The sequence below is a fragment of the Petaurus breviceps genome, unplaced genomic scaffold, assembly GCF_028583685.1.
Source record: "Petaurus breviceps papuanus isolate PSGF00001 unplaced genomic scaffold, PetGlider_PUasm1.0 47, whole genome shotgun sequence".
Lineage (NCBI taxonomy): Eukaryota > Metazoa > Chordata > Mammalia > Diprotodontia > Petauridae > Petaurus > Petaurus breviceps.
The window spans coordinates 1,703,534-1,729,310 of record NW_027186349.1 but is presented as its reverse complement, the minus strand read 5'-3'; the positions used below and the strand labels follow the sequence as shown (position 1 = coordinate 1,729,310).

The window sequence follows — 25,777 nt, the reverse complement described above, 5'->3', positions numbered from 1 at the left end:
AAAGAGAGGGGTGATCTTGAATCCTGACAGAAAATACTTTGGCCTATCTAACTACATCACACATATTTTAATATCTATTTTTGTAAAGGGAGATATATTCATGTTTTGTAATGAAATTTTTGACTATGGGTATTATCACTAGAATTTTTAAAGCAGGAGAAGACACTTTAAATTAGCTAGCTCTTCCTGTTCATTTAGGAAGTGTTCAAGTTTCACAGCAATGTTCTCAATAGATTTCAAAGATCTTCAGCTTAATAATCTTTTATAATTGAAAGAAATTATTATTAGTAACCAAAGATTTGGGCAGATTTATATTTTCCTCTTTTTAAGACCTCAGTCTCTGAAGGTTGAGCTATCGTTCTCCTCTATGCAGACATAGTTTTCTGCTCAGGTTTAGGTGGGGATAAATTCTTTGAATAGGATGGCCGAAGGCTAAAGTTAACTTAAGAAGTAACTCTGATTAATTGTTAACCAATCAGAATTAACTACCACTCTGGGGAACACCTACTACTCAAAGGGCAAAAAAAATGTGAGCCCCAGTCATGATTGTTTTTGATCTAAGAGATGGCCAAATGACCACCCTTTTATTAAATGCTGCCATTATTAATAAAATGAGAAAATTACCCAGAAATTATGTCTTTCAAACATTTTTAAATGCCACAAAATGTTAAGCAAGCTTTAATAATATTTAAAAACCAATGTCTACACAATAGATGTTCTAAAAGACAGAAAAAAAATATATAACCATGGAAAAATGTATTACTTTAAGCTAATTTACCATAGAAAGGGATCCATTTGCCAAAGGTCCTTCAGTGCTCAGAGACACAGAGACTGAAGACAAGAAGTCAAAGACAGCTAGAGTTGGAGTTGGGACAACACATACCAGTTGTGCCCTTTTTTCTACTTTCTGTAGCAATTAAGGGAATGACCATATTGTAAACATCTTATTGAGCTGCTTATTTTTACGATTAACAAAATGAAAGACAAGTGGACCTCACTCTCTCTCTCACATACACACATACACACACACACACACAAACACACATTTTTAGTTTAGGTAGTACTCATAATTTTTAGCTATTTCCTTGTAAAAAGTATTATGGAAAACTTTGATTCTTTAGCACATTTCAGGGTGATCATTTAAATATATGCATGTATACATATGTGTGTGTGTATGTATGCTATCCCTATCCCTATTTCTACTAGCTTTTCTTCCAGTTAAATGCATAGGAAAAGTTAAAGAAAACCAAATTATACAGATGATACCACTGGGTTGCTCAGAGGCAGAAGGAAATATGTAATGAACAGGATGGGAACAATGTCTAAACCTGAACTGATTCCAGTTCATTGTGTCTGAAAGCGAAGGAAAGACATAGACCTCCGGAACAAAGATGCACAGTAAGTGTCTAATAGGTGCCAAAGCCCTTAGCCAAAGTTAAAGCTGCCATACAATTCTAGGTAACAGAATTATATGTCATCAGAAAGGAACTGAGTGGAAGTTATAACACATAGAGAAAAAATGGAAAGTAACTTCAAAGGTGGAAAATCTGGAGCAAATTCTCATCATCTGCCACAAAATGTCAGTTGACATCTATTAAGAGCTTACTGTATACCAGGGATACAAAGACAGACAAAAATAGTCCTTGATCTAAAGTAGCTCACATTTTAATGGAGGAGATAACATGTGAAATGTTAAATACATGTAAGATATATGCAAAAGAGATTGAAGACAATTATACAAGAGAAAAAAAAAGTTTAAAAGGGGTGGCTAGGTGGCACAGTGAATAGAGCACTGGCCTTGGAGTCAGGAGGACCTGAGTTCAAATCTGGCCTCAGACACTTGACACACTTACTAGCTGTGTGACCTTGGGCAAGTCACTTAACCCCAATTGCCCTGCCCTTTCCCCTCCAAAAGGTAAAAACAGCAACAACAACAACAATACAAGGGAAAGTACTAACTTGGAAAAACCTTCTGCAAGAGGTAGAAATGAAGAGGAAAAACCTTTCATGCATGAAGGACAGCCAGTGCAAAGGCATGCATTTTGGAGGGATGCATCACGTGCAAGAAATAGCAAGTAGGCTGGTATAGCTCTTGGATTCAGGTTGGGTCTAGAAGTGCTAGCATCACAGAATAAAATGAACTTTCATAGAGATATGTGTTATCTTCTATATGGCATCAAAATATCAATTTCACAAGCTTTGGGGGAGGAGTGACTTAGGGACATCCCATGTGCAAAGAGGATCTTAAAATTTCCTTATAAAGCCATATGACCCCTTGAAGGCTATTTATAGGACCTATTTATAGGACTTCTATATAGACCTATGGCACATCTCAACTACTCAGTGCAGATTGAGCACCGTGAGTAGCATTAAGGACATGATCCAGGAAAGATGGCTAAACACTTCCATAGTGTTCTCAACAAATTGTCCTCAACCAATGCTCAAGCCACTAACTGTACACTTCCATTTAAAGTCAATCCCTCTCCAGTCAAACTTCCAACTGAAGAAGATTTTGAATGCCATTAGGCTCCTCTTATAGGGCAAAGCACCTGACACTGATTCTGTCGCAGCTGAGATTTATAAGGCAAGGGGTCCACTGCTTCTTTAAAAGCTCACTGAAATCTTTCAGGTTTTGTGGCAAGAGGAGGTAATCCCCCCATGAGTTCCAGGATGCTCCCATTGTCTATCTCTGTAAAGGTAAAGAAAACAGATTGTCCTATGACAATCATGGGGGTGAGGGGTGGCAGGAGGTATCCCTTGCTCTATTAGTCATCAACAGAGAAATTCTTGCTAAAGTGCTCATTAATAGGGTGATCCTGAACCTGGAAGATGGTCATCTACCTGAGAGCTGGTGTGGCTTCAGAAAAAGCTGAGGAATGGTGAGTATGGTGTTTGCTACCCAAAACCTCTGAAAGAAATGCCAGGCATAGAACAGAGGTCTCTATACAACATCTGTCAATCTGACCAAGGTCTTTGATACACTATCAGTCATGAGGACTTATGGAAAATCATGGAAAAATTTGAGTGTCTGGAAAAGTTTATCAGTACTGTATGACAGTATGCTTGCATGGTTTCTGGCTAATGGATGATGCTCTCAAGTTTTCCCATATCAGACTTTTGTCTGATTTTGTGACTATGTGATCTCTTCTTTATTCTAATGTTTTGATATCCAGGAAAAAATACTGTCTCAGTTCATGTGTAGGAGACACTCAGTCTCCACAGCATCTTACAGTTTATAGAATCTTTATAACCTTCATTACAGAAACAATAGATAAATAACTTAAACAGTGCCTATGGTCGTACACCATTGACATGTTCAAGATACCCCTCGCACATGAAATAGAGTAATGGAGCTGGGAACTATATATTGAGTTAACAACTACTATGCCTATAAACATATATAAATAAATACACACAAACATATGTGTGTGTTTGTGCATATATATATATACACACACATATATATAAACATTCATTAAAATGACCTTCTCCCTGCTACTATGATAATTTTATGAATATTTATAAACTTTCTGAATGATATTCTTTCCAATATTCGTTATCTCTTCCTCTGAACCCTATCCCAACGCTTTATTGTGGACATGACCCTCAGACTCTGAAAGGTCATACCACTGGAATGTGAGGCCTACTACAAAGTTATAGATGGTTATAGATACTACAAAGTTGGAGATGGTTTCTTAGCATGAGTCTAGTGATGGCCATATGGACTCTTGTTACCTGGGCACCAGCCAAGCTAAGTTTGGAGATGATGATCACAAGGTTGGCTGTAAGGTGAAGTAATATGGGTCACAATCACTTTCTTAAAGTCAGCTATAAAATATATATATATATATATATATATATATATTGTAAAAATCACAGATTCTAGAAGAACTAGCTTATATCTACTATCACGCAGGTCTTGCTTAGTGAATTAAACAATTCACAATACAAATATTAAATATTGCCTAAATTTTAGAAATCAGTACAGAAGTTGGGAATGCCGTAAGTTGGATTGTAGCAGTGTTTTTGAACAGAAGCACCAACAGGCATCATAGTTGAGAAATTCACTTTTAAAAAACACCTTTTCCAACACAGGCCTATGATGTTTCCACACTCCGTGAAAATTATATTGTATATGCAAAACCCTTTGGTAGTGTTCAAATGCTAAAATAAATAGGCACTGAAAGAATTTCCCACAAGACAGTTAAGTAGAAGAGATTCTTCTCTAAATCTTTGACCTAATACTACCTACAAAGATTTATATAACAAGTCAATGTATTGATAATAACAGTCTATAATGAATGAAGCCCTGGGGCTTGATGGTAATACCCTATGATAAATGAATTAAATATAGGCCAGTAACATACTGTACTAGTTTGACCCTTGCCAGGAAAAAGAAGGATGAATCCCATAAGATTTACTTGTAATGCTGTGCAAACACACATTTTTGAAAGCTTGAACAAACTTTTTTTGAGGTTTTACATTAAAATCATGTCAGGTTTACTCAAAAAGAGAAACTTAATAAAAGATCAAAATCTTCCAAAATGGGGGGGGGAGAGCTGGGGACGCAAAATGAGAGGACACAATTAAATCATATTTGAGAAGAAATCGGAGTTTAAAGTTCACAGGGAAGGATATTAGGACGCAGTGTCATAAATTGATACTGAAGACAATATTAAAAGTCTAAATTTGCAGAAATGACAGACACCTTGCCCACATCCCCATCTTTTTAATTTTTTTTTTTAAATTCTGAGAATATCAGAATAAACAAACAAATGGACTTGACTAAATCAGATACAACCAAGATACGAAGTGAAGATCCTTATTAATACGGTCACAATTCTACTTTCTCACAGTTGTCATCATTTCTTCCTTGGACCATTCATTTCTCTTTTGTTAGGTAACTCCTCAAACTGCCCATCCTTTTTTGGTACTGTGAGTGCCCTGGGATGTGTAAATATGTCAATTTTTTTATTGTGAAACTAACACTGAAGGGTGAATAGAGGTTCTTATATACATGGCCACAAAATGCTTAGAACTTCCTGAAGACTCCTCATGTTTCTGTACAGGACTCTATGAAACATATTAATTGGTGATATGCATCTTGACTAATTTTCTGAAGAAAATATTGAGTTAGCTCTGAGTATGTAGTTGTAATAACCTTTCCCTTGGGCAGAAATTGCCAGGCATATGAAGAAAAAAAAAATGAACTACTTTATTCAGTGCAAGCAATATTATACTGTTGATTCAAGTATTACTGCTAACAGTAAGTTTAAAGGGGTAAGGCCTTTAAGAGCTATTGGTGACATAAGAGATTATGTTATTCAACACTAGCTTTTGACAGATGAAGAAATGGGGAAGATTCATCACAAAATAGTGGAAGAGCCAGAATAGTGCCTAAAGCTACCTAATTAAGGTCACAGAATGTTGGCTCGGTAGGGGATCTTAGATAAGACTTAATCTAATCATCTTATCTTACAAATGAGCACCTTACAAATGAGGACATTGAGTCTCTAAAATAGGAAATCACCCTATTTAGTGCTGATACTTATCATCATCTTCTTCATTATCATCATCAGAAATTATATAGCGCTTTTAAGTCTATTCCTTAAATTGTGTCCTTCTCTTCTGCTCTTTGTGACCCTATTTGGGGCTTTGTTAGCAAAGATATTGAAGTGGTTTGCCATTTCCTTCTTCAGCTCAATTTGTGGGTGAGGAAACTGAGGCAAACAGGGTTAGGTGACTTGCCTTCAGTCTCACAGCAAGTAAGGTGTCTCAATCAGGATTTAATCTCAGGTCTTACTTATTCCAAGTCCAGAAATATTAACTGCTGCACCTAGCTTCCTAGCTTGAACAATGTATAGTTAAAAAAAGAAACACTTCAACAATCCCAACAAGTAGTGATGCCATCACTACTAGAAGAATATAATTGACGAAAACCACTTATTCGACCTTCCATAGAAGAAATTCGTTCTCCTTTTGTATAGCTCTAATTGTTAGAATTTTTTTAATTGTATTATTGAGTCAAAATATTTTCTTGTGTAACAGACACTGCCTTTTCCTAGGTATGTCTCCTAGGGGCCAAGGTGAACAATTCTAATATCTCATCTACATGGCAGCCCTTCAGATATGTCTAGCAGGCTTTGGGAGAAGGCTATCAGACAAAGGGAGTCTTCAGACAGTAGCTGCATGAGCTTCTGGGAAATGTAGTCTAGCACACTAAGCACAGCACAGTTGTTGCACAACGGACTTGGAGTCTGGCTGCTTTTGATCATAGGAGGGGTGTGGGGGAGGGGAGGATGGAGGGAGAAAGGGGAAGGAAGACATAGATGTTGATCCAAGGAATCAAATGGAATCTATCTAGGGCATAGAGAGGAAATGGAAACTGAATGGTAAGAGACTAGAGACTGGAGTTTTTAGACAGCCAGGACTTTGCTGAGATATGTACCTAAAAAGAACTAACACTGGCTGAATTTTTGTCTCTCGAAGATTGAGAAAGGCAGTTAGGTTTCTTGACTTCCCTCCTCCCCACCCTTTATTTCCCTGTCCAGGACAGCAGAGATTTATTCCAAAATTACTCAGGATTTTAAATCTGTTTATAATTCTTGTTTTAATTAATAATTTAAACCTGGTTGATGCCAGATTAAAACAAAAACACACACCAAAAAGGGGCTCTAAGTACATTGAGTCTTATATGCCCTTTTTGCAAAGATGGGGACTATAAAACATGAATGGGTTCTTATATACAAAGATTTAGCAAATAAACATAAGTTGAAACCCAAGTCCAAAGTGCCAGCCTTTCTCCAGACTCTGGGCTGGCACCATTTGAAAAAGACTTTCAATTTGTTTTGATTGACTAATAACTTTTATAAGCTCCAAAATAGCATAGATAGATTAAACAGTGTGAATCTGGATCATTAGCCCTGGACCTTGAGTAAGCAAATTTAAGTGGTGAATGGAGGCTTAGTAAGCAATTAACCTTGGGCATGCTTTTTAGCATGATGTTTTCAGCCACGTTGTCAAATGTTTTCAAAGAGGATGAGACTGCCATCAAGGTCAGCTGCTGCACAGATGGTAAATTCTCCAATTTGAAAAGGCTACAAGCCAAGACCAAATTGGAGGGAGTGTTGGTGCATGATTTTCTGTTTGCAGATGATTGTGCACTCAATGAAGCCTCTCAAACTGAGATTCAAGAAAGGATGGATCTGCTTGGGCTAATTTTGGCCTAACAATTAACACCAAGAAAACACAGGTGCTTCATCAGCCACCACCACACCATCCATAAATAGAACCATCAGTTACAGCAAATGGAGAAGTTCTGAATGCTCTGACTAAGTTACCTTGGTAGTGTACCTCCCAGGGAATGTACACATTGATAATGAGGTTGACACATGAATTTCAAGAGCTAGCTCAGTGTTTGGGAGGCTTCTAAGGAAAGTACAGGAGAGAAGAGGTATTAGACTGAATACCAAACTGAAGGTCTACAGAGCTGTTGTGCTGACCTCACTGCTGTATGCCTGTGAAACCTGGACAGTCTACCAGCACCATGCGAGGAAACTGAATCACCTTCATTTGAATTGATTCTGAAGATCACCTGGCAGCATAAGGTACCAGACACTGAGGTCCTTACTCGAACTAAACTGCCAAGCATTCAAACTCTGCTTCAGAGAGCAGAACTCCGACAGGCTGGCCACGTTTTTAAAATGCAAAACTTACACTTGCCAAAAAGATTGTTATGGAGAACTCACACAGGGCAAGCGTTCACGTGGTTGTCAGAAGAAATGATACAAGGACACTCTCAAGGTCTCTCTCAAGAACTTTGGAATGGATTGTGTGACATGGGAGATGCTGGCAAAGGACCTCTCAGAATAGCGTGCCCACATCAGAGAAGGTGCTGTGCTCTATGAGCAAAGCATGAAACAGCTGAAAGGAAACACAGGATGCACAAATTTGGAGAATTCACTCCAAATGTTCACACAGATTATTCCCTACCTGTGGTAGAGCAGAACATGCTGAGCTCCTATTGGTCTGATCAGTCACAGTAGGACATATTGAAACTTAACTTCAGCATAGCAGTGTCATTTTGGTCCTCTTGGAGAACAAAGGACAACAACCAACCAACCAACCTTGGGCAATTTTACTGCTGGTACCATCGACAAAGAAAAAGTCACTGTCAGGGCCAGTTTAGAGAGGAGTTGGGAAAGAGGGGCTCAGGCTCTCCACCCGAAGGTGGGGGGCTAGTAAAGTTGGTCTGCTAGTGAAACTAACCACCCTCACTTATATCCAATTCATTTTCATGCAATGGCATCAACTCCCAGATGTCATAGTTCTCTTCAGGACAAAGGACCACGCAATAGTCACAACCTGTTACATACTTAAAATCATCATTAGCCTCCCTCTCTTACTTTCCCTTCTTTCCTTCAGGCTAAACATCACCATTTTCTTTTTTTAAAGCACTGAGCAATGATAACTCATTGACAAATCCCACACTGCCCCCTGGAGTTTGCCGGTTAGGGTAAATACTGACTCACTGCAGCGTTCTTTATGGCAGTCTGGTGAGCATTAAGTCAGCAATCTTTTCTGCCTCAGCTCGAGCTCTCCTCTCTGAGGCAACACCATTGAGAGAGAAGAAGGCATAGGAGAGATGTGTAGATCCCAGAAATCAAAACCTAAATGGGTTTATGATCTCACAGCATTCTGGCGTTTCTTCCAACCATGTGCTTCACATTTCATCCTTGCTACATCTTGTACCACTCTGATGTATGTTTTCCAAAAAGTTGGCTAAAGAGGTGCACTTTAATCAATTCAAAACACCCCCTTCCACTCTCTTAATTTGAATGTTCTGATAAGACTCCACCCTAAGGCTAGTGCATTTCCCCACAAGCCAGGTCTTAATTTATTGTTTTGTTGATTTCCTAGAATTAAGAAAAAGGTGGAGAAAATATTTATAATGCAGATATAGACATTTTATTATACTTAAATACGTAAAAGTATGTCTTGCCCACTCTGGTTTTTTTCTTCAGAGAGCCCTTAAACATTTGCCAGCACACCACTGGGGCAAACTCCTATGGACAATGAAATTTTACTTAATCATGCCTCAATGATTAATAGATTCCTCTCTGGTCATACTCTGTCCATCCAGGTGTTTCTGAACCTCCAGCTGTCATCACTCAAACCTTATTCTCTAGCTTTAGTAAGAAGAGTAAATTATGAACTTTCTTCTGTTACCTCAAAGGGAAATCTGATTTTATTTAGGTTTATTATTTAATTAGGGATTAACATCTGTGTGTAGAACATGTTGTGAAGTGGAAGGAATTTACATGTAATCTGCTCATTTGAGATATGTATTGTTCTGTGTATATAATTTGAGATAAAGTACTTATTATAGTCATACACCTTCTTGTGCCTATGCACAATTAAGAGAAATCTGTTATCCTAAGAACAAGCCTTAATAGAATGCAGGTGGGGCCAAGAAGTTCCTTGTCTTTGCTGAACTAAGGAGCAGACAGACTATCAATCAACATTTCCTGACAGCAGGATTGAAGAAGAGGTGGTTGCTAGTCCCAAATGTTCAGTCAATCACATTGTTGTTGCCACCAATGATACTTCAAACTTTGCAACCAACCGTCTTGTTTTCCATCTGTGATACTTCCTGTTCTTTGCTCTCTTGTACTTCTGAAAATTATATGAAGGCTACAAAGTCCAACCTCCCCATCTTTTGGCTGTCTGAGGAGCTAAGACAACCATTTCATTGTTAAATGCTAGCCTTACCAATAAATTGAACATGCTCAAGATGTTATGTCTCAATTTACCTTAATTTCAATCTCAACAATATGCTTCTCTGACTTTTTTTCATCATCTCTAAATGGCCAATTGGCCTTGTCTCAATCTTAATTCTTCTTGACTTCATCACACCCTTTGACATCCTCTTCCCCTTGAAACTCTCTTCTCTCTAAGTTTTCTTGATGTTACTCTTTCTGGTTCCCTTTTCACCTATATGACCACTTCTCTGTCTCTTCTGGTTACGTCTTCATCCAGGTCATGCCCCTTAAATAGGGGTATCCCACAGGGCCCTACTCTGGGCCCTCTTCTCTTCTCCTCTATCCTATTTCACTTAGTGATCTCATCAGTTCACATGGATTCAATGATTTTTTCTATAATGATGTTGATTATTCTCAAATCTATTTATCCAGTATAACCTCTCTGTTGATCTCCAGTCTTATCTGCAACTGTTTTGTTGGACATTGCGAGCTGAATACCCCACTGACCTCTTAAATTCCAAAATTTAATTCATGATCTTTCTCCCCAAACCCCTCCCCTCCTTCCAAATTTCCTCATTATTTTTGAGGGCATCACTATCCTCTTAATCCTCAAGGCTCACTGACTAGGTATCATTTTTCAGTCATCAGTCCCTCTCATCCCCCTCATTCCTCCTCCAAATTCAATCTCTTGTCAAGGCCTACCCATTTTTTGTTCCTTACATCTCTCAAATATACCCCTTTACAGTCTTCTTACACTTAACCCTCCCCCTCCTTGGTCCCATGTGTTTTGTGATCTAGTGATCCTGGCTTCCTTGCTATTCCTAGCACAAACTTATCTCCACATAGTTGTTTGCATGTTGCCTCCTACATTACACTCTGAGCTCTTTGATGGCAGGGGCTGTCTTTTGCCATTCTCTGTGTTTCCAGTGCTTAGCACAGTATTTGGCACATGGTAGACACTTAATAAATGTTTCTTGACTGTCTGCCTTTCTTTCCATCAATGAGCTTGGCAAAATGGAAGTGGTTCTCACTTAAAGTTAGCATACACAGAAGTATTTTTTACTCTTATAGAACACAGAAGCAAACACTAAACAATAACCAGACCACAATGCATTGTAAAACAGTAATATTTACTGAGAGGCTACAAGCACACTCCTCTTCTTGACCTTGGGAGTCCAAACCCCTCTCTCTCTCTCTCTCTCTCTCTCTCTCTCTCTCTCTCTCTCTCTCTCTCACACACACACACACACACACACACACACACACACACACACACACACACACACACCTGTTCCCCACAGACAGACGATCAATCAGAACCCAGGCGTTCTGGGACAAACACAGTCTGAGTCTTTCCTAGAGGATCAGAAGAGTGATGCATGCATATTCATGTTTTGTTTAGGTAGGATCATTAGCTACAGACAAGAACTCATAAGGCAATGTCTATCTTTAAACAAGGGAAGGTATCAAAGCTAACTGAAAATCAGGAGAATGTGTTCCCTCTCTCTCTCCTTAATTCTCATTTTCTCCTTCTCCCTTTTATCTTTCCTTTTCCCTCCTTCTTTTCACTATTCACTTCTTGTTTTTTAGCCATGGCATCAATCTCTACCACAAAAGGGGTGAAGCAGACAGTTGATGCTTCAACAGATCCTTATAGAACATTTTTTTTTCCTCCTTTAGCCTCAGGGGACAGGACTAATGCACTGGATGGAAGTTGGGAGGTGGGGAGGGGAATTTAGCTCTATGTAATAAAAACTTCCTAAGGATTAGAGGAATCCATTCAGCACTGTACTAGGTTTTCCCATAGAAAACTAGGCAACTAGTTGGCACTGTGGATAGAGCACTGGGCATAAATTTCAGGAAGATCTGAGTTCAAATCTATCCTCTGACCTTTAGGAACTGCGTGACCACGGACAAGTCACTTTCAACTTGTCTCCCTCAGTTTCATCATTTATAAAATGGGGATAATAGTACCAAACTCCCAGGATTGTTATAGAGATGAACTGAGATAATATTTGGTACATAATAAATGCCTAATAAACGTTTTCTGTCGGCCTTCCTTTTTCAGCTGTGATCATAGAAGATTCTTGTTCAGTTACAGCTTGAACCAGATGACCTCTGAAGTCCCATCTAACTGTAAGATCTGTGATTCTCACTTCCCACAAATGATCCCCTGATGCATGTTCAAATTCAGATATGTTCTCACTCTGTTGAGATTATCAATATCCTTTCTAAATGATGATGCCCAGAACTGAATACCACACTTCAGAATAGGTTTGATATGACTAAATGAGAATAAAGACTATTATTTCCCTCACTTTCAATAACATAAGTTTCTTAATGTGGCTAGGACCCTTTCAGTCTTGTGGTTTTTCATGTCACACTGGTAATTCATATTAAGATTGCAGTCTACTAAAATACCAAGGTATTTTTTTTTCACATGAACTCCCTATCTAGCCATGCCTCCCCTTTCTTATAATTGTAATTGTAAAGTTAATTAATCTTGAGAGGCTTTCATGTAATCTAACATTATTGTATAGCTAGATTTCTCAATTCATATTTTATTATCCTTCCAGTTTGTGATCTGTAGATACAGATTAGATACATATAATATTTTTTTTCTAACTAGATAAGTGGTACACAACAGAGGTATAAAACACTGCCAGCAGGCCCTTTCAAGTACAGCTGAACTTGATTAAAATGTAATTTGGAGATATTTAATAAGATAAATAATAACAAAATAAAACATAGGTAATGTTGCTATGTGGTTTTCTAAGTCCATATGTAGCCCACAGGGATCCTTACATATGATTTAGTAACCTGGGTTCCTATTTGAGTTTGACACCACTGGTATGGAGTGTATTCCAACAATTATGCCCCTTTGTTTTCTCTTTTATTCTCGCCAAAATGTTCTCCAACATGCCTTATTCTTAGTTTCATTTATTTCTATACAGGCAAATCTCTTCTTTGACACACAGTACTCCATCAAACTTTTCTTTATGTTCCATTTCTTTTGAAAAAAGCATAACTCGGGGTGGCCAGGTAGCACAGAGAGTAAGATCACCGGCTCCAGTGTTGGGATGACCTGGGGATCGAATCCAGGCTCAGAAACTTAGCATCCACCCAGAAACACCTGGCCATGTAACCTTGAGCAAGTTACTTAACCCTGATTGCTTAAAAAAAAAAAGAAAAAGGCATAATTGTGGTATTTCGATTGTGAATCCCATAAGTATTTGTGCTGTCTGTGAGATTTGCTTAAGAGCTAGAACTTACCAAATTCACTTATTTTATCATTCATATCGCACTGGTATATTGACATCAATATCTATAACAATTGGTACCAAACATCCTCTGTTTTATTTCTATTGGCATCATATCTGTTGTTCACCTAAGTATCTTGTCTGTATGTTTTATCTCAGAACATTTCTTTGTTCCCTTCCATTTTCAGTTAGAAGCCTTGGTGACTTGATTAACAAGTCTCTCTATGCTCATGCACACACACACACACACATACACATATACATACTAAATGTAAATACTACACAATACAAATATATTTGAATACTTACTATATATATGCACATAGATATATACACATTTATGTATACACAGACACATACATGCACATACCCACATGGTAGAGAATATGAACTTTAGGTTGACAACCCCTAATTCAACCCCCCCCCACTTTTTCTATTACAAAACCAGGCCCAGAAAAGCCTAAAAAAAAAAACTTACAAAATATCACGCAGTGAGTAAACACCTGAGATTCATTGAGAGTCAGTGAGTACTCTTTGATGTGTGACAAGGTATTGATATGTGGCTGGTAATCAGCATTAGTTTCTGATAACCACTACACCTTATCATAAAAGGCAGACATCACCAAAATCACAACCAAATTCAGCCCTACTTTCTGCTACCATTAAAAATTACTTATTTGGTCTACCAGAGAGCTTATAGTTAGTTTGGAACAAGCTATATAGTTACTCTGATGCCAAACCACTGGAGTTTATCTAGATCTTGAAATTTGACAATTTTCTATATCTACCATAAAGTTGAGATCTGCCACCTTCTGATTTTCACATGTTTGGATCGCTTAGGATAGCAATTGGGGTAACTGTTCAGAACTAAGATGAATACTCAAAATGCAGTGCTTAATTGACTATGCTGCTTACCACACATTTCCTTTTCTTCTGATGGTATCAAAAAGCTCATCAGTTACTGCAATAAATGTGTTGAGATAGGAGGTGATTACATTGAAAAATAGTTGTTTGTTCATGCTCCTGGAATAAACTGCTTTAATGCTAGATTTAATTTCACCGTATTTATTGATTTCCCCTCATATTACATCCTAGAAAGGATGGAACATAAGATATGAAATCAAAAGATTCCAGTTATAGTTGCCAATTTATAATTTGACATAAAGTAACTCACACTTTGTGCTTCAGATTCCTAATTTGCAAAGAATGGTCAATAACATCAGGCCCATTATTACCTTGCAGAATGACATTAAATAAAATTTATGGGATCATTCTATTAATTAGTTTTAAGTCTTAAGGGAGTGCTGCTAGGGGGAAGTAAACCATTTAAATTTTAAGATATTTTATGCATTGACAACAACTACTTTCTATGTTATATGGAACATAGAACTTGACCTGGTAGTCGACTAATTGATGAATAAAGTTTTGAGTTTTATGGCTATGGCATATATATAGGTATTACTTCAAAAATTTATGTTGTATAAAACTACAAATTAACTATGCCATTATTCCCCAAACTGAAAATATGGCTGTAAATGATGTTGTGATGCTTCAAGAACATCATGAATCTGACTACATCACAGTAAAAGCCTTCTTTTTCATGGTTCAATTGGATTTATCTTTATATGGGATTTTTCATATAGAGTATTACAAAAAGCTTTCAAGGTATAAGTCAGCCATAAAGTATAGTACAGATTAAAAGATAAAAAAGGATTAAAAGTCTACAAGAGAGTGAGTTATAGCAAGATGGACCCATCTATGAATTTGTTTTACAGCCTAGCAGAGGAGACAGGAAAAGTGTTGAGATGAAAAGACTGTAGGGAATGGCTAAGTAGAACTAAAAAAGCACAAGTGTCTCTCTAAAATTTCAAAAGCCAGTAATATTTTGTCAATTTAGATTTGGAGGAAGACAAAAAAGAGGATGGTCAGTTTTCAAACAGGAAAACTCATGCTTCGATTTCTTTGTAAAGACTATAAAAAGCAAAATATTTATTCTTGTAATGGTTCAACACTGTAAGCCTTCTTCTAATACTTCTAAAGAAGCAAGAGTTTCTATAACCAATCATACCAATTTCTAAATCTTTCTCCAGTATTTTTTTTTGAAGAAGCTGTCAATATTAAGGTAACAGGGGAGTTTGAATAATCAATATCTAACTAAAACTTTTTTTTGTCCCCAAGATCAGAGCTGGAAGGGATCTTGGAGGGCATCAAGCCAAACACCCTTGTTTTATGGGTTCGGAAACTGAGGCCCACAGACATAAGATGATTTGTGCAAGTTCACAAAGAAATAAATAAAAGAGTTATGATTTTGTAACCAGGTCATATGATTCCAGGTCAATTGTTCTTTCTAGGGATGTCACATTGTATCCCTAGAAAAATCCTTTTGTTTTATATCACTTCTTGGATTATTTTACCTCTAATCCTAAATATTTGAGGAAGGAAAATTTTTATTCATTATCTAATTACAGAAAAAAATATATAAGAAAGGAAAAATTAAGAACCATTATGTGTGGCAATATGCTTATCAGTACTACTAGAGAGACAGCATGGCATAGTGAATGGAGAATCTGCTTTGAAGCCAGGGAGACCTGGGTTTAAGTTCCACTGCTGACAAAGATTGGGTGTGTGGTCCTGAACGAGTCAGTTAACCAATGAGTACACCAGTCAGTTAAGACTACGAATTGTAAAGAAGCTGTCAACCTGGATTGCTAGAGGTAATTTTTCACCTAGTAGTTTCCTATGGCAGAGATAATTACAGGTCCACTTCCCAAACCTGCTAATAATATGCCTGACAGAGTTAACAGTAACTTTCAAATCCATTATGTCTTTAGATAATTTTTTTTTTTGCTCTTTGGAGGGGGGAAGGTAGGGCAATAGGGGTTGTGACTTGCCCAAGATCACATGGCTAGTACGTGTTAGGTTTCTGAGGCTGGATTTGAACTCAGGTCCTCCTGAGTCCAGGGCTGGTGCTCTCTTCCCTGTGCCACCTAGTCACCTCAAAAGAAATCTTTAAAGGGTCAGGGAAGAGAAAATTTTGGGCCAACTTGGTAGTAGAAGATTTCATGGAGCAATCAGATAAGAAATTTCCAAGGATCCTAGAGTTGATAAGGGTAGCTAGATGGCCCAGTGGATAGAGTGGTGGGCCCACATTTACTAGCTATTTGATCCTGGGCAAGACACTTCATCCTATTGCTTTACTTTCCTCATCTCCAAAATGAGTTATAGAAGGAAATGGCAAATCATTCAAGCATCTCAACCAAGAAAAGTCCCAAATAGAGTCACAAACAGACACAACTGAAAAATGCAACAGAGTTGAAAGTCATTCACTTTATCCTAGAATGGTGGTGACTTCTCCAGTTTGGTAGAAAGGTATTTTCTCAGTTTGATCTCCATTTATTCTGAGGCAGGAGGGGAGAACATAGCTATAATATGAGACCAGTCGCAATTATATTTCATTTGTAGGATTTCTGGTTGACTCTTGGCAAATCTGGGACCAAGAATAGGCATTGAGGACAGATGCTAAGGCAGCCCAATGAGGTACACATTTTAATGATTTTTAAATAAATATGTTTCAATGCCTGGTAATTCTGCTCTTCACCTCTAATGGGAATTTATTTTTTGATCAGTCAAGTGTAACATACACTAGCCAAAGAAGCCCTAGCAATTACAAGCATGCACAATGTACTAACTAGGCTGAGGCAAGTGAATTTTGAAAATCATCCAGTCATTCTCTTTCCAGTTAGCTTTCCTTATTGTTTGCCCTTTGCTGTCCATATGACCGATGTCATCTGGAGGATGATATCTTGCCCATGTGAATTGGATAATAGGCGAGGCAAATTTTCTCAAAGTCAGCAACCTCACTTTCTCCTTCAGAGTCCTCTAAGTCCAGAAGTAAGACAAAGATCAAGACTGGTGATGACCCAGGATGCAGGAGACGTACCTCAGCCAGGAAGACCTAGGTTGGGGCTATTATTGGCCAGAAAATGATTTGGGTTTAAAGAGACAATTAAGTAGCTACATTTAAAACACTAGTTTGTATTTTAAAAAAATGAAAACAGTAGGAGGAGAGGGAGGAGAAAAGGAGGAGGATGTTGCTTGTAAGATCCTTCATTTCTTGTGCGAGACTTAACAATCATCAACAATGTTCCTTCAGGTAAGCAAGTATATTTTGAGAGTATCATCTATACTCCAATCAGAAAGAGTATGCAATAGTAAATGGCTTTCAGACAAGTTTTATAGTGGTCTCTGTCATATTCTCGATACACAGTAGACCAGACCTCTCAAGTAACAAGTCAATAAATAGATATTTCACTACACCTCAGTATGGAATTACCAATAACTATTACTTATCTGGTCTGCCCATAACCTTTAATGGGTAATTTCTTGCCTCATAATACATGTAGATCTGTATTGTCATCGATTGAGTGACAAGAAATTTTCTTCTCTTAAAAAGGTCTAGTACTTTATGTCTTTCAGGAGCTCCCTCACATTGATTGTTAAATTCAAGTATTTCATAGTTTTTCTATTTCTCTGTCTCAGATTTTTCTTCAGTTTACTGACATGGGCCAAGCCAGAATTTCTCTCCAGAGGTAAGGGAAGGGAATAAACATTTATGTAGAACCTACTACTATGTGGCAGGTAACATGCTAAGTGCTTTACAAAAATCATCTCATTTGATCCTCACAACACACTTGTATGATGGCTGCTGTTGTTATCTCTCATTGCCAAAGGTCAGAGAGGTATTAAGCATCTAAGGCTGGACTGGAATTCGGGTCTTTCTGATTCAACTCCTAGTACTCTATCTACTGTGCCATTTAGCTGTCTCTCCTCTTCAGATTAATTTTCTTCCTTTATTTGATATTGAAACTCCTCCCAAAATCACTTTAATCTTTTTGATGACCTAGAGCATAGAGAGATGTGGTATCCCCATACCTTCTCTTCTAATAAAGAGACCAGCTTATACTAGAAGCAAAGGTAAAGGTCATTCAGCTGATGGAAAAATACAAACCCTACTTGATGCATATGAGTCACTGTAAATTCCTCTCACTCTGCATAGCTGCTAAAAGTAGGTCTGATTGTCCTTTCATATTCTTGATACTAGCTTATTAGCTCTCTTCTTGGGTGTGTGTGTGTGTGTGTGTTTTGGGGGTGAGGGTTGTCTTTCAAACAAAAAGTTGCCATTGTCCATCTCATTTTATCAACACCTCTCATCTTGCCTTGCCCACTTCCATATACTCTTCCTCTTCTCTTTCTGGTAGCTTCAGATATTTTCCTTAAGTTCTTCTCTCTCTCATTTTATTCAAGTCCTTTGACTAAGTCCTAGAGTCACTCTCCATATTTAACATGATTCCCTCTTCTTTAACTCTAGTCATGTTTTTTTCAGCAAGTCCTTTTATTATTTTCCTTTCTTCATTTCCTCCCAAATGTCTCATCTAAATTCAACCTCTGTCAGCAATCAAAATTCCAAACCTTACAAATCTCTTTGACGGTATTTTACATCCCCCAGGATATTCTCTCACCAAATTCAGAGGAAGAAATGAAGATTTTGAAGTATAAATGCTGCTACTGGTTGTATTCTATTCCTTAATACCTATTTGTTTTGAAATTAAAGACTTAATTTTCAAACTGTTAAATAATAAAATTGATTTTTCACAGATAAATTATGTCAAATACTGCTGTTGCCACATAATTAAGAAATAACACAGGTTTGGTTCTCATAATTATATAATCAAATCTATTATTATTGGCATCATAGGCTTTTTACAAAGCATGTGCTTCATGAAACCCTAATGCATTCAGTTATGGAACATTTTGTTGAATTGTACTCACAATAACTACAATTTATTTCATTGCCAAAAATGTATCTGAGTTGTTTTTTACACAAAAGGCAGTCATAAAAACACATTTTTTAATATATTTTAGAGAAAATTCAATTTGGTAATGTTATTTTGCCACAATCTGAAAGGCTAGGTTAAAACTAAAAAGAAATAAGAGCCATTTTGGGGGAACACTGGAAGTTCTCGAGACAGTTCCACATAAACCTGGCAGACTGACTGGATAAAGTCATTTTAACAAGAATATTTCATTTATGCATTAAAAAAAACTTTGAACAACACACAAGTATATATTAAACACAATTCTAGGCACTGTAGGGTTTATAAAGATAAGACTTTCTGCCCTTTTAGGAGTGTCATTACAAATAAAACACAGCTCATGAGCTACGATCCATGATTTCAAATATTTTAATTTTATTTTTGTAAGAAGATGAAGTAAAAAGTTATATATGCTCTTCCTTAATATGTATAATTTCATTTCATTTAAACCTAGGAAAAGACTTATCACTTCATCTTTCTCCATCCTAAATACAAAAATAGGCTAACATATAATGCACTATTTAAAAATATAATACTTTGAAGTCAAAGAGACATAGCATAATTATAAGGGGAGAGGTTGTAATATAATCAAAACAACTGTTTCATTTTTATTGATTTATTAATAACATGCAAATATCAGTAAGGGAAAAATAGACACTAACATTTCTATTTAAATTCTGTGGGTTTTTTTTTCAAATTAAAATAATGAACTACTTAACCAACACTTGAAACATAACAAGCATAAAAACAAAATGTTCATCATGTGAACATGGTTGTTATAATCTGAGAAAGATCAAAATGATTAAAGCCTATTGAGTGAAAAAATAACTCATCATTTTCTGTTCCAAAACATTAAAAGTATTAAATATTAAGCAAACAATGATGGGAAGACATGATTTTGAGAACAGATTTATTTTTTGTAGAAATATATATGTATGCACATATACATATATAATGTATATATTACCATATAAGATATTTTTGTTATTTCTTACTAAAGGAAAGCTTTACCACTAGTATCTAGAATTTGCCTACCCTTTCCTTTTTTAGATCTAAAGGAATTATTATTATATAAAATTTTATTAAGATTTTCAAAGAATCAGAAGTAATCTGTTTATCTGCCTAGGCCTCTGGGCTTCCTGGCTTCATTCTCCTCAGATCTGAGGCCTAGGAACAATGTGAAGTGTTCATTGGTGAGTTCAGGAAGAGTTGCTTTTAAAAGGAATAACAAACTTGATAGGCCATTACTAAACCAATTTCTGTTCTCCTTACTTTTTTTTTTGCCACTTACTTATTTCACCTAACTCTTGCTTACCCTAGATTTGGAGTTTAATGATAATATCTTAAGCCCCTCACTATAGTCTTATTCCAACACCTAATCTTGAAGTAGAGATTACCATGAATTCTTAAAGGTTATGCAGTGGATCACAAGCCCTCGTATTTCCTAACAAGATGGAAGGTTTGCAGTATAGGCCTGATAATGGAAGACATGTTAAGATTCTGAAAACCTAAGTTTGGAGAGTTTCATCATGAGCAGTTTCACAATAGTATCCCATGAAGATGCTCTATGAAGGCGTAGAAGATTGTGTTCTGCTACAGTGCAGCTAGATGTTCAGAACTGTGCTAAATATTGTGGAGGATTCTGAAGAAATATAAAAAAGCAAACTAATTTGAGGGTAGAACTGTTAGAAAACCCTAAGAGAAAAAGTGCAAGACAGTATAGTATTAAATGATAAATTAATGTATGATGCTAAAAGTTTGATTCCCGGGGAAGGAGAGATAAATGTGAAATGAAGCAGTTCTGGACATCACATTCCACCTACTAAGAGACAGTGTTGAAGAGAGGAGTAAGAAATGGATAGAAGAATTAGAAGGAGAGTGATGACCAAATAAACTACCTAAGCAAAGGTAAAGGGGTGAGAATAGTCTTTAAAAATATGCATATGGCATATACTATGAGGGAATGCAGAGTCTGTTTGGAGAATATGTCTGAGATGAGGAAACAGAGAGAAACATGGGTTAAATTAATAGAATGGAGTCAAACACTGTCCCTCAATAGTGTTTTTCATGTGCTATTCTGGAATACAGAGTAGCATAAAGGAAAGAAAGTGATATTTGAACGAGGAGAAATCTGGGTTTGAATTTTGCCTTTGACATTTATTGTGAGAATATATGTATGTCATTTATCCTATTTGATTCTGTTTCTCCATCTTTACAGTGAGAATAATAATACCCATATTACCTGACAGAGTTGTTTGAGGGAAAAAAACAAGATAACAGATATAAACATTTAAAAATTTGCATTGATATCTTAGTTTCATATCATCTATATTTCCCATTAGCATTCCTTCCCTTACTTGGTTGAACCATCACTTCTAATAAAGCATGAAAAAAAGAAGAAAGGAAAGAAAAAGTTTCTACAAATCTTAACAACACATCAAAAAAATATGACTTTTACATGGTATTCCACATCTGTCATCCCACGCTTCTGTAAAGAAGTGGATAGAGCTATTATATCTATTTTATGAGGATAAGCTTGATTCTAATAATCCCATAACATTTAGTTTTGACTCTCTTATTACTTTTCATTTACATTCTTCTACATTACATTTCATTTACATTCTACAATTATTACATTGATTGTGTATATTGTTTTCCTGGTTTTGATTACATCATTTTTCACTGTTTCATGTTTCTCTCTACCCGTCATGTTTATCTTCCCTTTAAACATTGATATTCTATGACAACTATGTAATACAATTTGTTTAGCCATTCAGTTCTATTTAGTCAATCCATAAGTATTTATTAAATGTTTTCTATGTTCCAGACATTGTATTAAGTGCTGTGGATACAAAGAAAGATAAAAATATAGTCCCTGCCCTAAAGGGAACTCCTATTTTATTGGGGAATATAACATATTAAAATTGTACCTACAAGATAATAAGTTTAAATGGAATATAACCTCAGGGAGAAGGTACTAACTAGCTCTCTCTCTCTCTCTCTCTCTCTCTCTCTCTCTCTCTCTCTCTCTCTCTTTCTCTCTCTTTCTGTGTGTGTGTGTGTGTGTGTGTGCATGCGCGCACATGTAAGTTTTTGCAGAATCTGGGATCTGAGCTGAGTCTTGAAGAAAGTCTGTAAGTCTTGAAGGAATGATCCATAAACCTTATTTTCATCATTACTGGAATGTCATTTTGACCAGACCAAATCTTCTTACTTGAAGTTTCCCGGTCCTCACAAATTTTGTTGATCTGGACAATCTGATTTCCTTGGAAACAGGGGCTTCTAAGTCAATAGAGATGCAAACATACAGCCCACTAACCACATGTGTATGGCAGCATAATATTCCTTGGTTCCTTTTAACAGCTCTGAGGTCTGGTACCACAAGGTCACCACTACCAGCATGCAAACTTTTAATAGGGATTTCTATTCTCTGGCCAACCCCAAATCACCAACTTTTAAAACACCCACTGGGGAGCAGGAAGGATGTCTTCAAGACCTGTTGAAAGATCTAGTTGTTATAAAGGTACCTCACCCTTCACAGAGGCTGGATCATAAGTGTCTTCACTTCCCCTGGCAGAGGAAGGGCTGCTTCATTGTCTCCATGAGGTTCCTGAGATCATATTCCACATAATACATCATGATGGATCATCATAATTCATCATTGTCTGTGTTGCTGCACAAAAGGATCTCCCAGATAGTGATATTTGGGTGATGTTTGAGTGCTCAGTTTTCAGGATTGTCCTGATTTCCCTGATGGAGATAATCAGGAAGATTTCTTTCTCCTTTTTCATCTTCAGCCATTTTAGACACACAATTTCTTCAGGCTGTATATCCTTCAGCTTGCATACCACAGCAAATATGCCTTCTTCATTCCTGATCAGACTCTCCTGCTTCAGCTCAATGGGAGATAAGGCTGGAAAGTTGGGATGTAATCTCTTTCCACCATGGTGTTTTATTGCAGCATCCTCTCCCATTTCTTCTCTCTCTCTCTCTCTCTCTCTCTTTCCCAAATCTCAGTTAAATTTGACTCCATAACAACTAAGACATAATTTCCACTCTCTTGCTCTTCCTCTTCATTCATTTCTTCAGCAGACTGATCAGATATTTCCTCAGAATTATTGCCTGTATCCTCTTCCCCTTCTTGCTCTTCTGATTCCTCACTGCTGCTCTTTTTCTCCTCCTCCAAGCTAGACCCTGACTCTGCTGATGAGGACTCAGTGGATCTGGTCTTCCTCTTGCTGTTACTGATATCTTGTAAGTCAGAAAGGGGATCCCTTTCTTCCAGTTTCTCCTCTTTGGTTTCCTGCCATGCCCTTGCTCAAATCCCTGGCTGCTGGCATAGGGGACTTTAATATCCTTATCTTCATTTTACTTTGTCTCCACAAACTTCTCATACTTTTCTGTCATGAGCAGAAGCTTCTCTGCTGGCCTTTGGTCTTTGTGCCTCTCCTCAAAGTCTCTCTCATTCCTGTTCCTTTCTTCCTTCTGCTGCTCCTGCAACTTTCCTTCTCATTCTCTCTTTAGCTCCAGCTATTCAAGATGATCCCTCTTCCTCCTGAAATTTTCTCAAGCCATCTCCCTTCTTTTCTGCCTTTCCCCTTTCCCACCAAGCTTTATCTTGTTCCTCTCAGTACCTTTTTCACAGCTCATGTTCTCACTCCTCTTTCACCCTGGTGTGCTTCATTGTGCCAAATGACTATGAAGCCCGCCTTTCCCTTTCCTTTTCTTATCAATCCTGTAATAAGCTTTTTTCCTTATGTAGCATTTGCTGGGGCTTTTTGATGGTCAAGAAGTCACCTTCTTCACCTCTATCTTTCATAGAATATTCCTTCTGATAAGGTGAATTTCTGATTGTTATCTCCATGGGGTGTGACCTCTCAGCTTCCCCTCCTCCTCAAGGAAATCCCACTTGGAATTCTCATCAGGGTTTTTAATGTGTTTCACCTATGTTTCTCTTCTTGTTTCTTCCTACCTTTCTTTTCCTGAAGCATTTCATCTAAAGTTTTCACTTTTCAAGAATCCTTTTCATCACCAATTTGAGTTGACACATACCTACCACCCCCAACATCACAGCTGCTGCCCAACCAGAGACTGAGAAGCAGCACTGAGGGCAGGAGAGGTGTGTATTCCCCATTTGGCATCATCTGGTGATGTCACATTTGAACTTTTCATCTAAGTTTTTTAAAAACTTTCATTAAGTTTTGAACATTAAAATTGTCCATTTTAAATAAATATTATAGTGTTTTGCATCTGTGGTGTTTTCCTTCTTTAAAAAAAAAAAGCCAAGAGATAGAAGAAGGAAATGCATTCAAAGCACAGGAAACAGCCATAAAGTCCAAAAGTGATTTGTCATGTGTGAAGAGGAGCAAGAGGGTCAGTGTTCCTGGACCTGAGAGCACATAGAGTGGAGTAAAGTGTATGAAGAGACCAGGTTGTAAAGGACTTTTAAAGTCAATGATAGGATTTTATATTATATCCTGGGGGCAATAGAGAGACATTGAAGTTTATTGAGTAGCAGAATGACATGGTCAGATCTGCACTTCAAAGTTTAGTATAGGATGTTTTGGAAAGAAGTGAGACAATTTAAGGAGGCTAAAGATTACTTAATAGTTCAGATATATAAAAAGGAGTGCCTGCACACCAATGCATAGTTCTTTACTTTTTGTTCAGTTCTTTGTTACTAAAAAAAAAAAAGTTCTATTCTAAATATTTGATGTTTAAGGAATTTTTTTTTTTTTTTGGTCATCGACCTCCTTGGAGCTATGCTTAGTAGTGGAATCTCTGGATAAAAGGTTATCAACATTTTAGTCACTTTCTATTCATAATTCTAGCATGATTCCAGAGTCATTTCTAGAATGGTTGCATCAATTCACAGTTACATCAACAATGGATTAGTGTTTCTGTTTTTCCATAACACTACCAATATAGATTCTTTTCATCCTTTGCCATCTTTGCCAACTTACTAGTGTAAAGACTTTTGTAAAACTTAATGCAAAAATGTCAACTGCTATTATTTTGTTGTGTTATTTATGTTATTTTTCACTATTAGGTTATAAACTCCATGAAGACAGACATTATGTCCCATTAAAACTTTCTATGTCCACAAGAACCTAACATAATCTTCTATACAGGAGGCACTTAAAAATGTTTATTAACTTCTAATTAACTTGACCATATGAAAGACGTTAGGGATCAAAAAAACAATGAAATAGCAACTTTAACAAAATAGCAGGATATAAAATAAATCTGCATATTCATCAGCTTTATTTTTTAAATACTGCCAACAAAACCCAGCAGGAAGAGATGGGGGAAAATTCTATTCAAAATAAATACAGAATGTTAAACATATCTGAGTACGCAACTACCAAAACACCCATATGAATTGTGTGCATAACTAAAAAGCAGCCTTTATGGAAATAAAGGAAAAAAACCTAAATAAATATAAATATTATTTATTATCAGGACATGTTGATATAACAAAGATGATAATATGACCTAAATCGACCTATAGGTTCAATATTATATCAATTAACCTACCAAAAGATTATAAAACTAGGAGAAAAAACCCCACAATATTCATCAGGAGGAATAAAAAATCAAAATCTTAAAGTAAATAATGAAAATAAAAGATGGATTGAAGGGGGCAAAGCAACACCAGATCTCAAACTAGAATATAAAAAAGTAATCAATTTTTTAAAGTACCACAATTCAGCGTAAGGGAAATGAAAATTAAAACAGCTCTAAAGTTTTATCTTCAACCCATCAAATTGGCAAAGATGAAAACAAATATATGACAATGGCAGCAAGGAGGCTATAGGAACACTAATATGAAGTTGGAACAGCTATGAATTTGTTCAACCATTTCAGAAAAGAAGTTGGAATC

The 25,777-nt window shown here is 36.8% G+C and overlaps 1 protein-coding gene and 2 pseudogenes across 1 annotated transcript in view; all 3 read right to left on the bottom strand.

The window, feature by feature from the left end:
* Nucleotides 1-25,777, bottom strand: part of CDH12 (cadherin 12) — a 1,453,320-nt gene that overhangs the window by 163,976 nt on the left and 1,263,567 nt on the right. The window lies entirely within an intron of this gene.
* On the bottom strand, nucleotides 19,941-22,868 carry LOC138171787 (cyclin-dependent kinase 11B pseudogene; annotated as a pseudogene).
* LOC138171742 (cyclin-dependent kinase 11B pseudogene) lies at nucleotides 23,263-24,038 on the bottom strand (annotated as a pseudogene).